This window comes from Pinus tabuliformis, chromosome 7, assembly GCF_031772625.1.
Source record: "Pinus tabuliformis cultivar Carrire ecotype Pingquan chromosome 7, CPIR1, whole genome shotgun sequence".
Classification (NCBI taxonomy): domain Eukaryota; kingdom Viridiplantae; phylum Streptophyta; class Pinopsida; order Pinales; family Pinaceae; genus Pinus; species Pinus tabuliformis.
The window spans coordinates 1,591,856,273-1,591,872,665 of NC_142293.1; the positions used below are offsets into that span (position 1 = coordinate 1,591,856,273).

A 16,393-nucleotide genomic window follows, 5' to 3' on the forward strand; every position below is an offset into this window, starting at 1 on the left:
AGTCAGGGATACTGCCCAATGCAAGGAGAATCTTGAGCAGCAAGTGTTGCCACCAAAACAGGTGGATATTCCCGCTCCCCTCATCCAACCAACAAAGTCATTAAGAACAAAGCTGGAGAAATAATGGGATAACTTTAATGAATTGATCAACACAGGGGAGAAAAACGTGGAGACACCAAGGAATCCAGCATAGACAATCACAGAAATGGTGATTGAAACAGTTGTCAATGCTCCAGAAACTGAGCAGATTCCCATAGCTCCATCATCTGAAATTATATTAAAGATAGAGGAAATCCCTCCTCTAGATGTGTTTTACAGTCTGTAGCACAAAGCCGTGGTCAGGAGACAGAGAAAGAAGCGAAAACTAGACAGCATGCTCTCACCTGAAGCAGAGCCGCTGGATGTCCTTTGGCAAGACCCTACCATTGATCTGATAGAGAACCTGACTAGATTGTCCCAAATCGCAGGAGCTTATGCTTATGCTACTATTGACAAAGCATCCGAAGTTCAACTATTGCTTAAAGATAAAGAGGATAAAATCTTATTTTTGCAGCAACAGTTACAGCAGGCCAGTGTTAGCCAGGAAGTGGAAGAAAACTTGGTAAAGTTACAACAGGACTTCTAGCAAATGTAGCTGGGTTATGAAAGCAGTTTGGCCGAAAAATAACAACAATTACAGGCCACAAAGAGGATCCTAAAGTCACAGAATTTGTCACAGAAGCCCTTGCCCCGAATGACCAGCTCTTGCAATTGCAGGAAACACTTTGCCAAAGAATATCGCAATGGAACTCTCACTGCGAAATGAGCGACAAAATCACAAGTCAAGTCGTAGATTTGTGACTTGATTATGATTTAATTGATAAAAAAAAATTGACTATTTGAATTGGCAGGAACCAGAGGAAGACAAGAAAGTAGGGTTGCCCAAGATCAATGAATCCCACAAAGAAATGTTGTTTAATAAATGGGATGCACAGATCAAGAAAGCAGAATAGGCAGTGGAAGAAGCAGCGACAACAGCAAGCAATGTCATTGACTGTGTCAATGAAAATCTGCACAGAGCCAACTTGATATCGGAAACCACTCCAGGATTTCTCCCAAAAATGCAGCAACTGCAAACAAGTTGGAGACAGAAAGCTGAAGAAAAGGCAGAGTCAATCAAAAAGTTAACTAAGTTAAATTGGGACACTTACTGGCAATATTTGGTGAAACCACACAGTCAGTGTATGACTCTGAAGTGCCTTACAAATTATGCCGAGAAGATAGCGACAACGCTTGCTGATTCCATTTTTGTAGGATAATTAAAATCGGAGATCGGCCAACCGACACTCCTGAAGCTGATGCTGGATGCTTGCGACTTAAGAGAACAAATGCATAGTTGATCTTTAGATACAGTTTCAGTTTTATTTTCATTTTATTTTTGCTTTAGATGAGGATGGTCATTTAAACCTCCTCCTATATTTTTGTAATAACTATTTTTAGTCTTTAGTTAGTAGTATTTAAACCCCTCTCATGTATTTAGAGAAGGGTCCAGAAATTTGTCAAAAAACAATTCTTCAGAACATGCACTTCTGCACCCTCTGAGGAGGTTTTTGATAAATGAATGGAACGAGATTTATTTATATCTGTGTTTAATGTCTGCTACTGAAATGCACTTTTGTACTCTTAGTAGATATTGAATTATGAGAAGATAAATCTATATTGCTGAAGCTCATGAGTAGGACTTATTATCAATGGTACTTTTATCTCTTGGCACTTTTGTACGGTGGTAACTATTCTTTTTATGCTGAGTGTATGAATAACTTATTATGCGATATGCTTATCATAATTGTTTTGGCTAATTTGTTATACGAAACAATTTACTTTTAATGGATTCTTTTCTCGTAGCAATTGAATAATCTTTATTACTGATTGTTGTTGGAAACTATTTTAGATCGCATAAGTGAAGAGTTAAATCCCGGGATAGTATTTAGAATTAGATGTTTCCGTTCATTAGAATAAAATTGCATGTGTTAGATTAGATTTAAATTAAAAGCATTCTCTGTAGAAACTTTTAGAAAAGAAAACATCATCCCTTAGCATCATCACAAACAAATTGTGAAACTGGTCCCGTTATCCCCAGTCGGAGCCACTATCCCAAACGGAAAAGAAGCTGCTTTTAAGGTTCAGACCGGGTGGTTATCCCCCTTATTGTAGACCCGATTTTCGGGGCTTCAAAACTAGGGCAACAAAGTAAGGAGGAAGAACAACGAAGATTGAGGTAGGGTATACATAGACACACGTGTGAGGAAATGAAGGACATTCTGCGGCTATAACGACAGTGAGATCAAAATTATATATTATTATTTATTTGGGCTAGTGACTTAGGCCTATTAGGCCCCATACTCAAGCGAAGAAGAGGGTCTCTCTAGTGAAGGAAAAAGGAGCCAAAAGCTTAAAGGAGACCTCCCACATGTGCAAGAAGGTAGGGCTGCAGTACCACTATATGAAGTCTACACTATACATCAAGAAGAAGCTCGATTGCGTCAAGAGAAAGAACGTATACTCTTGGTGAAAGATATCACTAAGGATCAAATATTAGTGTCTCTTCTAGAACTAGTATAAGAGAGCCTACTAAGAAGTAGAAGAACGAAGTGCCAGAAGAAGTGCTGGGGTATATGGTGCAGAAAGGAGTGAAGACTTGACTTGTGCTTTGAGGATCTCTTTGTCAAGGGTCTAGGGTTTGGAATTGATAAATAGAAGCTTCAATAAGAGAAAATCACTAAAGGGTTTTCCTCTCAAGAGAAGAGAGGTTTTGGCCTTGGCAGAGAGGCAACATCTCGTGTTCTTGTTTTTATGTTTTGGTAGCAGTTTGATGAAGTATACACATATGCATTAATAATAAGAAGAAGAATATTAAGTTAACAAAAAAAGTAAAAAGACTCCACAAATTGTTATCAAGTAACGAAGAATCACACCACACCACTTTGCCCTAGATTCTTCAACGGGTTTAATATTGACAAGTGATGAGCAACTAATTAGCTCTTGCAAGGAGGGCTTTGGAAGGGAATTTGAGATGAAAGACATGGGTCTCATGCACTACTTCCTCGGGCTGGAAGTATGGCAAGGTGATGGGGAATTGTTTGTGTCTCAAGGCAAGTATGCTGCCGAGATACTATAGATATTTCACATAGAGAGTTGTAATCCCATGGAGACACTTCTAGCGACCAACTGGAGGAAGGAGAATGCCACTTCAAGTGAAGAGGTTGATGCTACCATTTACCGACAACTAGTGGGTTCACTGACATATCTTTTGAATACACGACTAGATATGTGTTATGCAGTCAACTAGCTAAACCAAGCTATGGTTAGGCTGACGAAATTGTATTGGAAGGAAACTAAACATGTTTTATGATACCTCAGAGGCACTACCCAGTATGGATTACGGTACAGACGGACAAAGGGAGTGAAGTTATGTGGCTTCACAGATGCAGATTGGGAAAGGAGTCCATTCGACCGAAAGAATACATCAAGTGGAATTTTCAGTGTTGGGTTCGTGGCAATTTCCTAGTACAGCAAGAAGCAGAGATTTGTGGCACTTAGCTCGACAGAAGCTGAATACATGGCAACAATTCAAGCAGCATGTCAAACGATCTGGATGAGAAAGATACTTGTGGGACTATTTGGTTGGGAGATGGATCCAACTATGATATATTATGATAATAAGAGTTGCATTAAGCTCTCTAAGAATCTGGTTTTTCACGATTTGTCCAAGCATATAGATATTTAGTATCATCATTTATAGGACTGTGTGCAGTGGCAGATAATGTTGCTATAATACATTCTAATAGAGGAACGAGATGTTGACATCTTGACAAAGGATTTTTCAAGAGGGAAGTTTGAATTTCAGGTGTGCAAGATAGGGCGATTGAAAACCCCTTTCTTGCTAAGAGGGAGTGTTAAGAAGTGTAGCAAGAAAGTCTCAATTTGACTTTGCCTTGGTCAAATTGAGAAAATTTGAATTTCCACATCAAAAGACAACTTGGAGGTAGTTAACTAAGGTGGCATGGCTCTTGTCACTCAGTTAGCTGAGTAAATTCAAGTTAGGGGGCTTGGAGATTAGTTATGCATGTGCGATTGCTAATTTGTAGCAATCCAATTCAATTATTTCCAGTTGTATTAAGTTAAAATAGTTCTAACTATTGATAGAACTAGTTAGAGGTTAGTTGTGGAGTGGGACAACAGTGTAACTCAGTGATCATCCAGTTAAATAATCAATAAACCAAAAATAGCTAGTGCATGTAGAGAATTTGAGTCCCCCAGCTGTGTTGGAGATTCCAAGGCAGTGTAACATTAGTGTTAGATTACTCTTGAGTGTACAAGTGTTGCATGCAATCAGAGTATCAACCTTGGGAATTGCGCAATCAATTGGAGGAAAATTCCTAAGAAATAGGAGCCTAGTTCCTCAAGATTTGCGGAAGGAAACAAGGGGCTCAAGTCGAGGCAAAAATTGAGAAAATCTGGGCCAGAGATTCTCATTGAGTAGAGAGATAGGTTATTCACTTGCAGGTTGAGCTCAAAGCGAGCTATCAATTGTAATACATTCTCTATTGATCTGGTTAATGCAAGAAAGCTTAAGGGATTTTTACTAATTGGTTTCCCCTAGATAAATCTGTGTACTTGTGAATGTGATTGATGCATGTTTGTGAATGTTGTTCTAAATTGTGAATTAATTTCCACACGACAGTAGAGTAGAATTGTGTCTGTTGATTTATATTAAATTTCTTGAGTAGTTGAAATTCTATGACCAAATTTCTACAATAATTGACATTTTATTTATGAAATAAAGGAAAATAGGAGAAAAGGAAAGTGAAAAGTCACAAATTTGCATGAAGAGGAAATTGAAGGAAAAATGAAGAAAATAGAGGCCTCAATGATAAAAAAAACATCTAGAGATCAATTGCTAGCCTTTTTTGACAGTTTTGGATTGAGCTCTCTTCCATTCTCTCATTCTCTCATACTCTTGCACACTTAGCGCATTCATGGAGCATGCTTGGAGTACTCTAGTATTCAGTTGGATTTGGAGAAAGAAGGCAAAGGAAAGTAGGAAAGCGCAAGGGAACAGGTGGATCAAAACTACAACTGGATTGCTTTGTAGGTAAAAGGTTGCATGTGTGATTTCCTTGTTGATTTATGGATGCATGGTATATGCATGTGGTTTCTGGTTATGTGTTGTCATTGGCATGAAGGATTGCTTGGACTAACATTGGTTTTAGCCTTTCCTTTCCATTTCCTGGATACTCATGGTATTGTGGGGTTTTCCACTTAATTGTTTAATGATTAGTGCTCATAATTCCTTAGGGTTGTGGGTTTGAACAAACGCTCTAGAAGCCCCAGAATATCTTGGGTTAAGTTTCTAGTACTGGAGCCTAGGTTGGGACAAACGATCTGGAGCCCTTGGTGGGTTGAGTTACTAGTCCCTGGAGACGAGTTGGACAAACACTTTAGAGCCCTGGAAGGTTGTGGGTTGACTTACTAGTTCCTAAAGCCCTGGACAGCTTGGGCAGAGACCGATATGGTTAGATTTAGTGATGTCTGACCGTGAGGTGGAATCACTGGTTGAGGGTTGAGGTGGTTTTGCCTCTAGAAGCCTTGGTTTGGTTTTGTTTGGTTTATCCCATGAAATCCCACATTCATGCTTGGCATGGGGTGATTGGCTTAAAGAGAGATTTGTTATTTTTGTAACATCAGATGTGTTATAGCCATGAAATTTGGTGGAGAGGCTATAATACATGAGATCTCAAGACCTTTAAATCATTTATGAAAATTTCACCTAGATATGAATTTATTAGATAATTAGCTGATTTTTTAATATTTCCTAAGTTTGAAACTTAGGGAATATGGCTAATTAATCATAATTAATTAAGTCAAGGTGAGAATAGTATAGAAACTCACACAGATCGACTTCAAGATGATCATAGCCATTGATTAAGTTTAAATCTTGGTCGTTGGAGATCCAACAAAGGATTACGAGAGAAAGTCGATGGGCACTTGGAGAAGACACATCAGAAGACCAGAAGTTCAATTTCCTTGGAAAATTGATTTCTAGAGTAGTAGTAGTCAGTTTTCAAAGAGCCCAAGATTGAAGTAGTGAGTGAGGGGTAGGGACAGTGATTCAGAGGAAAAAAATTCCAGATCCGAAGAGGCAACAACAAGTGGCCGAGTTATTCCCAGTGAGGCAATGCAAAGGTCTGTGCAATCAACTTCAGAGGGTAGCGTTAGAGCCTAGATTTATCTCAGGCTGAAAAGGTAGGATCTAGGGCCAACATCAAACCATGCTCAGCCTGGTAGCTAGCCCTACCAGGTCAGGAGAGGGCTCTCTCCGGGTCAATCTAAACAAATGATGATCTATGGGGTTTGAGATGACTGAAATGTCTTCTGATTTTAGGCCAGGTATAAGTGCAAAAGATTTGATTTGATAAAATGGAGTTTTGCTGGCTCAGAGGGAAAGGCACATTTTAGGGTCGCGGGATTGAGGCTCAGTTCTGCAGAGATCTCAATGGGGCAAGGTAGGCAATCGTTTTGGCACTGAAATTTTAGTGAGATGGAAGGAATATATAGGTGAGGTGTTGAAGAGGGCAAGGGAAATCATGGATCCTCCCCAAACAGCTGAAAACATCAAATAACTAAAGAAAACTTCAAGTAAAGCACTACACTTTCAATGGATTCTACTTACACTCTTGTTTGTTTAGTTCAGAAGAAATTAGATAGATAATGGCATACAATCACATAAACAAATTCACAATTACAAAGAGAAGCACTGTACCAAGACAAATTGCCACATGAATCCCAAAGAGTGCTGCAAATCCTGGTCTCAATTCCTTAGCCAAAATGAAAATATGAGTGTACAATGAAGCTCAATGCTTTCTCAAGAGTCCAACCATGCTAATGACTTAAAAACAACATAATATAGACAAACATAGCTCATCCTTGCCTCTATGGGTTGAGCTCACATGTTTAGGAGCTGATACAACTAATTCTAAACTAAGAACTAGAAAATAGGCAACATAACAGCATGCCTCTAGAAACAAGGGAACTGATTCATTCAGTTTCAAACAACCTCTAAACTGATGAATCTACCTCTACAAGTGAAAATCCAACATATTTACATCATGATCCATCAATATACATCAAATTACATCATAAATTTTCCATTAGGAAAGTAAAAAAGTCAAACTAGGCAAAGCTGGGCGAAAAACAGAGCAAAACTTGGTCAAACTGGCAATTTTTCCTCTATGCACCGCGCCTGATTCTCTATGCGTCGCGCCTGTTTGGACCCACTTTTGGAGGCCTTCCCGGTGTCCAAATGAGCTCCAGGTGTGCTTGTTGGAAAGGTCTACCTGTATAATTTCCAAAAAAAAGTGGAATTTTTCAATTTGGCCTCCATTTTCCCCTCCAAAAGTCCATTCTCCCAACACTGCTTCATGTGTGTCAAAATAGGGGCAGTGAGGTCATTTTTTGAGTGTTTTTGACCTTTTAGAGGGCTCAAAACCTGCCAAAATTTCTTGGCCATAGGTAGGAAAGCATAAGTTTTCATAAAAAAATCCTAAAATGCTGATTTTTTGTGATTTGGATGCCCCTATCAAAAGCGAGCGCCACGTGGCGCGGCGCATAGGGCAGAAAACCCTGTGTTAAAAATTTCTGTGCGTAGTGCCTTTTTGCAGACCTGTTTTTAGGGCCTTTCCGGTGTCCAAATTGGGTGCACAATAGCTCTTTGGAAATATTATTGAGTCTAATTTACAACCCAACTTGAATTTTTCAATTTGGAGTTTATTTTCCCTGTCAAAAATCAAATCTCCCAAGACTGGTCAAAATGTGCAAAATGAGGCTGCCTAAAGGCAGAGTGCTGTTGCCGTCAACTTTTGAAGGTCTTAATCAACCTCAAATTGAGCTCATTATAGCTAATTAGAAATATATTTGTGTCTAGTTAACATTTGTCTCATCAAGCAAGTAATTTGGACAACCAAGCTAGGAGAAAACTTGATTTTCCCAAGGTCACTTCAGAGGTGCATTAGTTCTCCTGAGGCAACTGTATTTTTGACATTTCTCTAAAACCATGACACCTGTGTAAACAGTGAAGAAGGTTTTTCTTCCTTGGCCTATTTTGGACAAAAACCTCTCTCAGTTTTTCCAAATTCATCTTTTCTTGCTCAAAAACATCATTGGAGTAAAACTTATCTCGATGTGTGGAACAAGGGATTTGTCGAAATGAAGCGAAATGAAGGGGATAAGGGGCTTATAAATTCTTGAGAAAATTTTTTTAAGTAGGGAGGGATGTTAGGAAGCAGGGGAAAGTGGAATTTCAAAGATTGAGTGAGGGGAAGGGGTCCAAAAGGGCTAAACACAGGCCCAACCTAGAAAATTATCAAGTTGTAGCAAGAAACTAGGGTTTGTGGAAAAATGAGGAATTTGGGGGATCTCAGTGATGGGAAGTGTTTAATAAGGTACATTAAGTATAGGGGAAGGTGTATGAACATCAGGATACAAGTTTTGCTGATGATTTGACCATCCAAGAGAAATTAGCTTCAAAACCCTAGGAGAGGGAAATGAACCTTACCTAGGCACAACTGAAGCATGAACAAGGTGTAAAATGACCCATTGGAACCTGACATGATGATGACAACCCTCTGAATGATGGTACAATCAGCTGAATGGTGATATGAAGCTCTTGGGACAATAATTAGGGTTTGGGATAGTTAGGACTAGGGATTTGGGAAAATGGGAATTGGGGATAGGTATGACTGAATATGGGAGTTAGGGAATGGGTGGATAAGCTGAGAAAATAAATGGAGGAGTGAAAAGTGAGGGAGTGGTAGAAGGCAGCGAAATGACAAGTACAAAACCTTAGGCAATAGCTTTTAATAAATTGCAAGATATTAGGGTTTAGATTTTCTTTTACACAACCACCATAAACTTTGAGAAAAACTCCTTCACTAGCAAGGAAAAGAGCTTGGCTTACTTGCACAATAGAAGGTTTGAGCAATTTTGGCAATTTGAGGGAGCTATTAATGAAATAGGGCTTGGAAGCTCTATGTGCCACGCCACAAACCCAATGCGCTGCGCCACTCACCTAGTGCGCCGCACCTCAAAAACTGAGTGCCTTTGCTGCGATTTTCTCTCCCTTTTCCAACACTGCCTTCACTTTGCTCAATATTTCTTCTTGGAATGCCAATGAGCTTTTGAATTGTGAAAAATGTTTTATATACAAGAGATTTTAATTTTTTATTCATGAAACCTGCTTTTATAATGTTTGCATTGTAACTTTACTTCTTCAACTTTGTTTTTTGGGCAGTTTATTTTCTTTGTGCCTTTGATGAACTAAATGACTTGATTTTTTGTTTGCCTTGCAGAGGATGGAGTAGCTGAAGCTTGGGAAGGAGACCAGGGTTGCCTCTGAGCTGATTTACATTCAAGAGAACTGAAAATACATGAATTAACACAATAAAAACCTAGAATACTCTGTTTTTCCTCAAAACAGAGTTTTGAGGAAAAATACATTTATGAGCAATTGATTATGAATTTTATTGGTACTGGAAACTCCTCATGCACCTGCTTATTGTTATTGGACCTTTTGAAACCATTTTTGACGAAACCCTAATGAAACCCTAGACCAAAATGACAACGAAACCCTAGTAAAGACTTCTGCAATCTTTAAGACAAAAAGGTGGCTGTGTACAATTTATTATGAAAAAACAAGAACCAGCAGGTAAATAACATGAGGGAAACTGTAGGAGAAGCCACTACCGTCAGATGGTCCATGCGCCTAATGGAATGCAGCTGACTGAGCGGGACACCTAATATGCAATGCAACAAGAGGATTTGATCTCTGACGAAGGGATGAAGATACCGGTACTAACAGGTAGTTCAATTTAGCTAGAGAGAAATTCGTTCTTAGTTACAGAGGCCGGGCAAAGGGTCAAAAGTGTTGGAGAGGTGATTTACTTAGCAAATACAGGTAGAACAACTTCATCAGAGGTAGTTCAGAGGCTTGACATCATAGGGTCTGCAAAGAGCAGCGCAGAGGCTGACGCAAAGGGTCCAAGAGGCTGAGTTTTCTGGAGGAAGTTGTGTCAGGGTTGTTTGTGGAAGAAGGGTAATTCCCTTAAAATAATTTTTGCCCATATTTTCTTGTTGTTTGGATATCCAGTCGGGCATCCATAGATCGTACTCATATTTTCACTACTGCATAATAATAAAAACCCTCACTGCTGCACCGATTTTCTCAAGTTGGGTTTTTCTGGGGACATTTGTCCAAAAAGAACGGTGTCAAATTTATGTGTGTGTGTGTGTGTGTGTGTGTGTGTGCTAGTATTTTCTCAGTTTCTAGTTGTTAATTTTTGCAACTAGGGTCAAATTCCACATTGGATAACTCAAATGATCAAGATAATATGTTCATTAAATTCCTCTTTTCGAGAGGACCAAAAACGACCTAAAGATCACCTAATTCGGTTAAATAGAAATTAAGTTTTGAATTATTTTATTCATGCATACATTATGGAATGGGTCGGCCCTAACCACATGAGTAACTGCTTGGGTCAATATTAACCCCAAGTTAACCCTCATGAAAACCTACAAAAGGAAGCGACCTCAAGTTCATTTGAAAACATTATCATCATCTTTCTATTCTTCTATTTTGTTTTGGCTTGCACAGATACGTCAGAAGGAGTTCACACAAGGTTTGAAATTATAGGCGAAAGGTTTGCTCTGGGTTAGGGTTTTTTGGATCTTGGTTGCTGGCATAGAACTGAATTTTTTTGTCCTCGGTCACAGGCATAGAAATGAAGTTTTTTGTCCTTAGTCATAGGCACAAAGTAGGCAAGAGAGCGACTTTGGCTCTCTAGTCGCTCAAAGACAGTTCAGAGAGAGTGACTCTGGGTTTAGAGGCAGATCGAAAGAATCCAGTCCTTGGTCGCTCGCACCAGGTGGCCCTAGGAGCGACCTTGTCGTAACAGTCAGTCGTACAGCTCAGCCAGGGTGCAACTTTGGCTCTCTGGTCTCTTGCACAACTCGATAAGGGAGCAACTTTGGGTCTTTGCAGTTCAGTGCCAGAGTTGCGCACACAAAGACCTCTTGGGTGAGAATCTACAGTTATAATCGCTCGCACACTATATTCATGAGGATGACCTAGAAGCTTCATTCGCTCACAGACAATGTTGATGAGGGCGACCCAATTCAGATCTAGGGTTTTGAAATCTTGACATCAATTGGCTTCAGTGATATGGTAGATTAGTTTCTCTGCTGTTATAACAGATATGTAGATCTGATTTATTATTGTCTGCTGCAAACTATATGTATTGGGCTCATTGTACTCTCTGCCAAATATTTTTATGACGATCTACTATAGAAGAAGATTTGAAAGGGTTTCCCCCTAGTGGGGTTTTCCTCCAGTCTTGGACCAATTGATGTCTCTTATGGTTGTGTTGATGTCTTCTTTATCATTGCATATATTGTTCTTTATTTAATTATGTTTGTGATTGATTATACTACTAATAATTGGATGCATTTTTTATGAAAAGATAAATTGGGCTAAAGTAACTGATACAACATTGAACATTCTGAAAATTTAACATGGTACCAGAGATAAGGTGAAAGTCAAGGCCAAGATAAGACAAGCTTTGAAGCCCTCTCCTTCAAAAATCAGATCACCTATTCAAGATCAAGATGTTGTCCTCTACCTTCAAGGAGCATGAAAAGTTGGATGATGCATCGAACTTTGTTGCATGGAAAGTCATATTGGAGATCATAGCTGACAATAATGATGTGCTCGAATACATTCAAGGAAGGATGCCCGAACCTCCATAAAACACTTCTGCTTCTCTCAAGAACAAGTACAAGAAAGGTGAGTCTAAAGCAAAGCAAATTATAGCTGATGATTTACAAGATAATTTACTTGCTTATGTTGGGAATTTAAGAAAGACTAAAGATATGTATTACAATATAGCTGACATGTATGAAGTTAACAACTTGAATGAAATCATCACTCTGAAAGATCAACTCAAGGAAACTAAGATGAAAAAAGGGGAAACGGTTCAATCCTACATTACTCGGATCTCTCGCCTTAGAGAAAACTGCAGAGGGTTGGAGAAAATGTGCCGGATAGGAATCTTGTAGTTGTGACCCTTAGAGGTCTCCCTCCCATTTGTGAAACCTTCATTACTACAATCAGCAACAACAATGTCCTCCCGAAATTTTACGAAATTGTTGGGAAGCTCACGCAAGAAGAATGTAGGATGATAGTAAGAGGAAGGATTCAAAAGCATGAAGAGGGAGAGTCCGCTGCATATATCACTCATGACAAGAAGAAGAAGACAAAAGGAGGTTCTTCATGGAAGCCTCCTTATCAAAACTCAAAAAGAATAAATAACAAATCATTATCTCAGGTTGAATGTTTGTATTGTCATAAGGAAGGTCACTTTTCTCGTGACTGTCCTGAGAAGAACAAAAGACATCACTACAACACTAGAAGCAACTATAATGACAAAATAAGAAAAGACTATCAAAGGAAGAACTATGATATAAGATTCGAAAGAAGAAGAAGAGACTCCTTAAGTGATCTTGAAGAACATTGCCCTTCTCAAAAGAAGTCAAAGGCTCCCAGGTATGAAAGTAATGCTGTAAATAAATCTGAATACATTCTCATTTATGCTCTTACTAGTTCTTCTCCATTGGATTTGTGGGACAGTTGGTTGGTTGATAGTGGGGCCACTCATCATTTCTCTAGTTATAAAGAAGTCCTCTCTAATTTGGGAGAGAGTGAGACTAAGCTAAAGATCATTCTTGGAGACAATTGTACTCATCCCGTGAAAGGTTTTGGGTCCGTAAAATTTTAGCTAAATTCCTGGGAATCAGTTTTGCCGCATGATGTCATGTATGTACTAGGATTAATGAAGAATTTGGTATTTGTATATGCATTAGAAGACAAATGGATGAGGGTTTCCTTCATCAAAGGTAAATTTCTAACTTGGCCTATTGATTCACCTATGTGAGATGCCTTCACACTAGGATCGAGATTTGAAGGACTCTATAGGATCACTAGAAGACCTCTCTTTGCATTGGTTCATAATACCAATCGTTTGAGCAAATTATGGCAGCACAGACTGGCTCATCTTCATTATGACGCACTTCCGAAACTAAAGAAATTGGTCTCTGGTATTCCCAATGATCAGGCTCATCATGATGGAGTTTTCCCAAGTTATGTAAGTGGAAAAAAAACAAGGGGACCATTTCCCTCTAGTAAGAACAAAACTCGTGACACCCTTCATCTCATTCATTCTGATATCTGTGGTATGATTCCTATACATTCTGTTGGTGGTCATCTTTACTACATTACCTTTATCGACGACTTCTCAAGAAAGACATGGATATATTATCTTAAGCACAAGGATGAAGCCTTTGAAACATTCAAGGAATTCAAAGCCTTGATCGAAAATCAATCAGGAAAGAGAATCAAAGTCTTCAGGTCTGATAATGGAGGAGAATACATGTCAAAAGAATTCATAGCATTTTGCAAGAAAGATAGAATCAAGAAGGAAACAATTGTGCCATATACTCCTGAACATAATGGTCTAGCCAAAAGAAATAACAAATCTATATTATAAGTTTCCCTTGCTATTCTACATGATCAAACGGTGCCAATGTTCCTTTGGGCTGAAGTGACATCTACTATTGTATATGTTCATAACAGGTTGCCTCATCAAGCATTAGAAAACAACACTCTTGAAGAAATATTCACAGGCACTAAGCTTGATATCAACCATCTTCATGTATTTGGATGCCCAATATATTTTCATGTGCCGAAAGACAAAAGGAACAAACTGGAAGCTACTGGAAGAAAAGGTACATTTGTGGGTTATTATGAAAATTCTAAAGCATATAGAATTTATATTCCTGGTCAGAGGAAGGTTGAAATTAGTAGGGACATAACATTTGATGAAGATGTAGCTCTTGGTAAAGCAAGAGATCTTCCTCCACCTCCTCCTCCCAAGGAAGAGAATGATGACTGGGATATTCTGGATGGTCCGTCTGCACCTGAGTCTGATATGGTTGATGATCCCATAGAGCCTATGGATCCATTAGATCCTCCTCCAAGTGATCCTCCCTCCAAGAAGAGACCACTTTGGCTTCATGATTGTTACAAGATATTGAAAGAAATATCTCCATTCGCAGATCATTAAGAGAAAGGAAACAATGATGCAGGTATCAGGGATATGTTGTTGCTATGAGTACTATGATTCAAGCCGAACCGTCCTCATTCCAAGAAGCTATAAAAGGTCAAGTTTGGAAGGATGCTATGGATGGAGAATATGAATCAATTATTAAAAATTATGTATGGGATCTTGTACCTAGGCTGAAAGGGAAGGTTGTTGTGACTTCAAAATGGTTATTTAAAATCAAACATGGAATTGATGGTAGCATTGAGAAATATAAAGCAAGATTCGTGGCTCGAGGCTTCTCTCAGAAAGAGGGAGAAGATTATAATGACATATTTTCTCTCGTAGCTCGACATACAACTATCCTTTCTATAGTTTCCCTTGCTGCAAGATAGGGATGGACTCATCATTAGATGGATGTAAAGACCGCATTTCTTCATGGCATGTTACAGGAAGAGGTATATGTGGAACAAACTCAAGGATTCAAAACAAAAGATCGAAGAACACATGTTTGCAGGTTGAAGAAGGCATTGTATGGTTTGAAGCAAGCTCCTCGAGCTTGGTATGCACGTATTGACAGTTACTTAGTGAAGTTGGGATTCACAAGAAGCAATGTCGATCCCAACCTCTACTTCAAGGTAGTCCAAGATATGCCATTGATTTTGGTTTTATATGTTGACGATATATTTTTGACAAGTAGTGAGCCTCTGATGATTGAATGTAAGAGGAATCTAGCCTCTGAATTTGAGATGAAATACCTTGGTATCATGCACTACTTTTTGGGTTTTGAAGTGTGGCAAAAGCCTGGTAAGATTTTCCTTTCATAAGGAAAATACATTGTAAAGTTGCTGGAAAGATTTGGAATCACTGAATGTAAATCTATGGTCATTCCAATGGAAATGAACTTCAAGAAATTATGTGGAGATGTTGTGGGACCAGACTTAGAAAATCCATCTCGGTATAGACAAATGATTGGGGCTCTGATGTTCCTTGTGAACACCCGTCTAGACATCCGTTATGCAGTAAACACATTAAGTCAATTCATGACCGAGCCTCGCGACACACATTGGATAACTGCCAGACACATATTGATATATTTGCATGGGTGGATCACACTTGGTCTAAGGTATTTTGCAGTAAATGTTCAACTTCATGAATACAGTGATGCTAATTGGGCCATAAATGTTATCGATGGGAAAAATACATCTGGATGTTGTTTTAGCCGTGGATCTGCCATGATATCCTAGATGAGAAGGAAAAAAAATCTATAGCATTAAGCACTACCGAAGCAGAATACATTGCCACTAGCATGGATAGATGTGAAGTAGTTTGGTTGAGAAATATATTTGGAGAGATTTTTTAGCAGGACCTAGATACTACAGTGATATACTGCGACAACAACAGTGGAATACGTTTGGCAGAAAATCATGTGTTTCATGAGAAGTCCAAGCATAGTGAGATCCAATATCACTTCATTTGAGACATGGTGCAAAGAGAAGCTACCAAGCTCCATCACATATCGACAAACAAACAAATTGCAGATATTCTCACAAAGGCATTACCCAAGAGAAATTTCTTGCTCTTCAGAGAGCAGCTTGGATTGATGGATGTGTCCCCTACGGAAGAGGGGCAATGATGATCGAGAACACTGAGCCAACTCTTCCTACCTTGTTTGAGCTCCTAGGGTGAGGAATCGAGATGGAGGGCTCTTTGGGTTGAGGGAACTCTGGACGATAGGGTGTCATCCCTATTTGTTACCCATATGGTTGGAGTTATAGCTCACCCTATCCGTCTTTGCAGAGTATACCCTAGTTGGCATCATACCCACAAGTCAGGCTTGTTGGGAGTACTTCTCCTCGTCTGGCCAACGAGTGAGAGTGTACTTGGGGGTGTACAACCCAAGGTGATTATGATGTAGGTGTTCTACCACGTGATTGTTCAGGGTCACTGATGGGAAGATAAGTAGGCAATAGGATGGGTTGAGATAACTCAATATGATTCAAGGGTTGCAGGTTCAATCCCCTGTGTGATGAGTTATCCTATTGCTAGATAAGGGTGGAAGCTATTGCTCCCCAATTCTTCTTCTAGATATAAGAAAGTTTCAGCAGATAGAGTTGAGCAGAGACATCATTGACAGGTTGATCAACTAACAGATATTGAAAGGTTGAATTCTTCCTAGTTGAGAGGGAGTGTTAATTTTTGCAAAT

General features: G+C 39.1%; 1 pseudogene across 1 annotated transcript in view; it reads left to right on the forward strand.

The window, feature by feature from the left end:
- The first annotated feature begins 205 nt into the window (after positions 1-205).
- LOC149254192 (homeobox-leucine zipper protein HAT14-like) overlaps positions 206-16,393 on the forward strand; it is a 52,707-nt pseudogene continuing 36,519 nt past the window's right edge. Inside the window, exon 1 of the transcript XR_016265485.1 lies at positions 206-317. The product of XR_016265485.1 is annotated as a homeobox-leucine zipper protein HAT14-like (transcript). The remainder of the gene's footprint in view (positions 318-16,393) is intronic.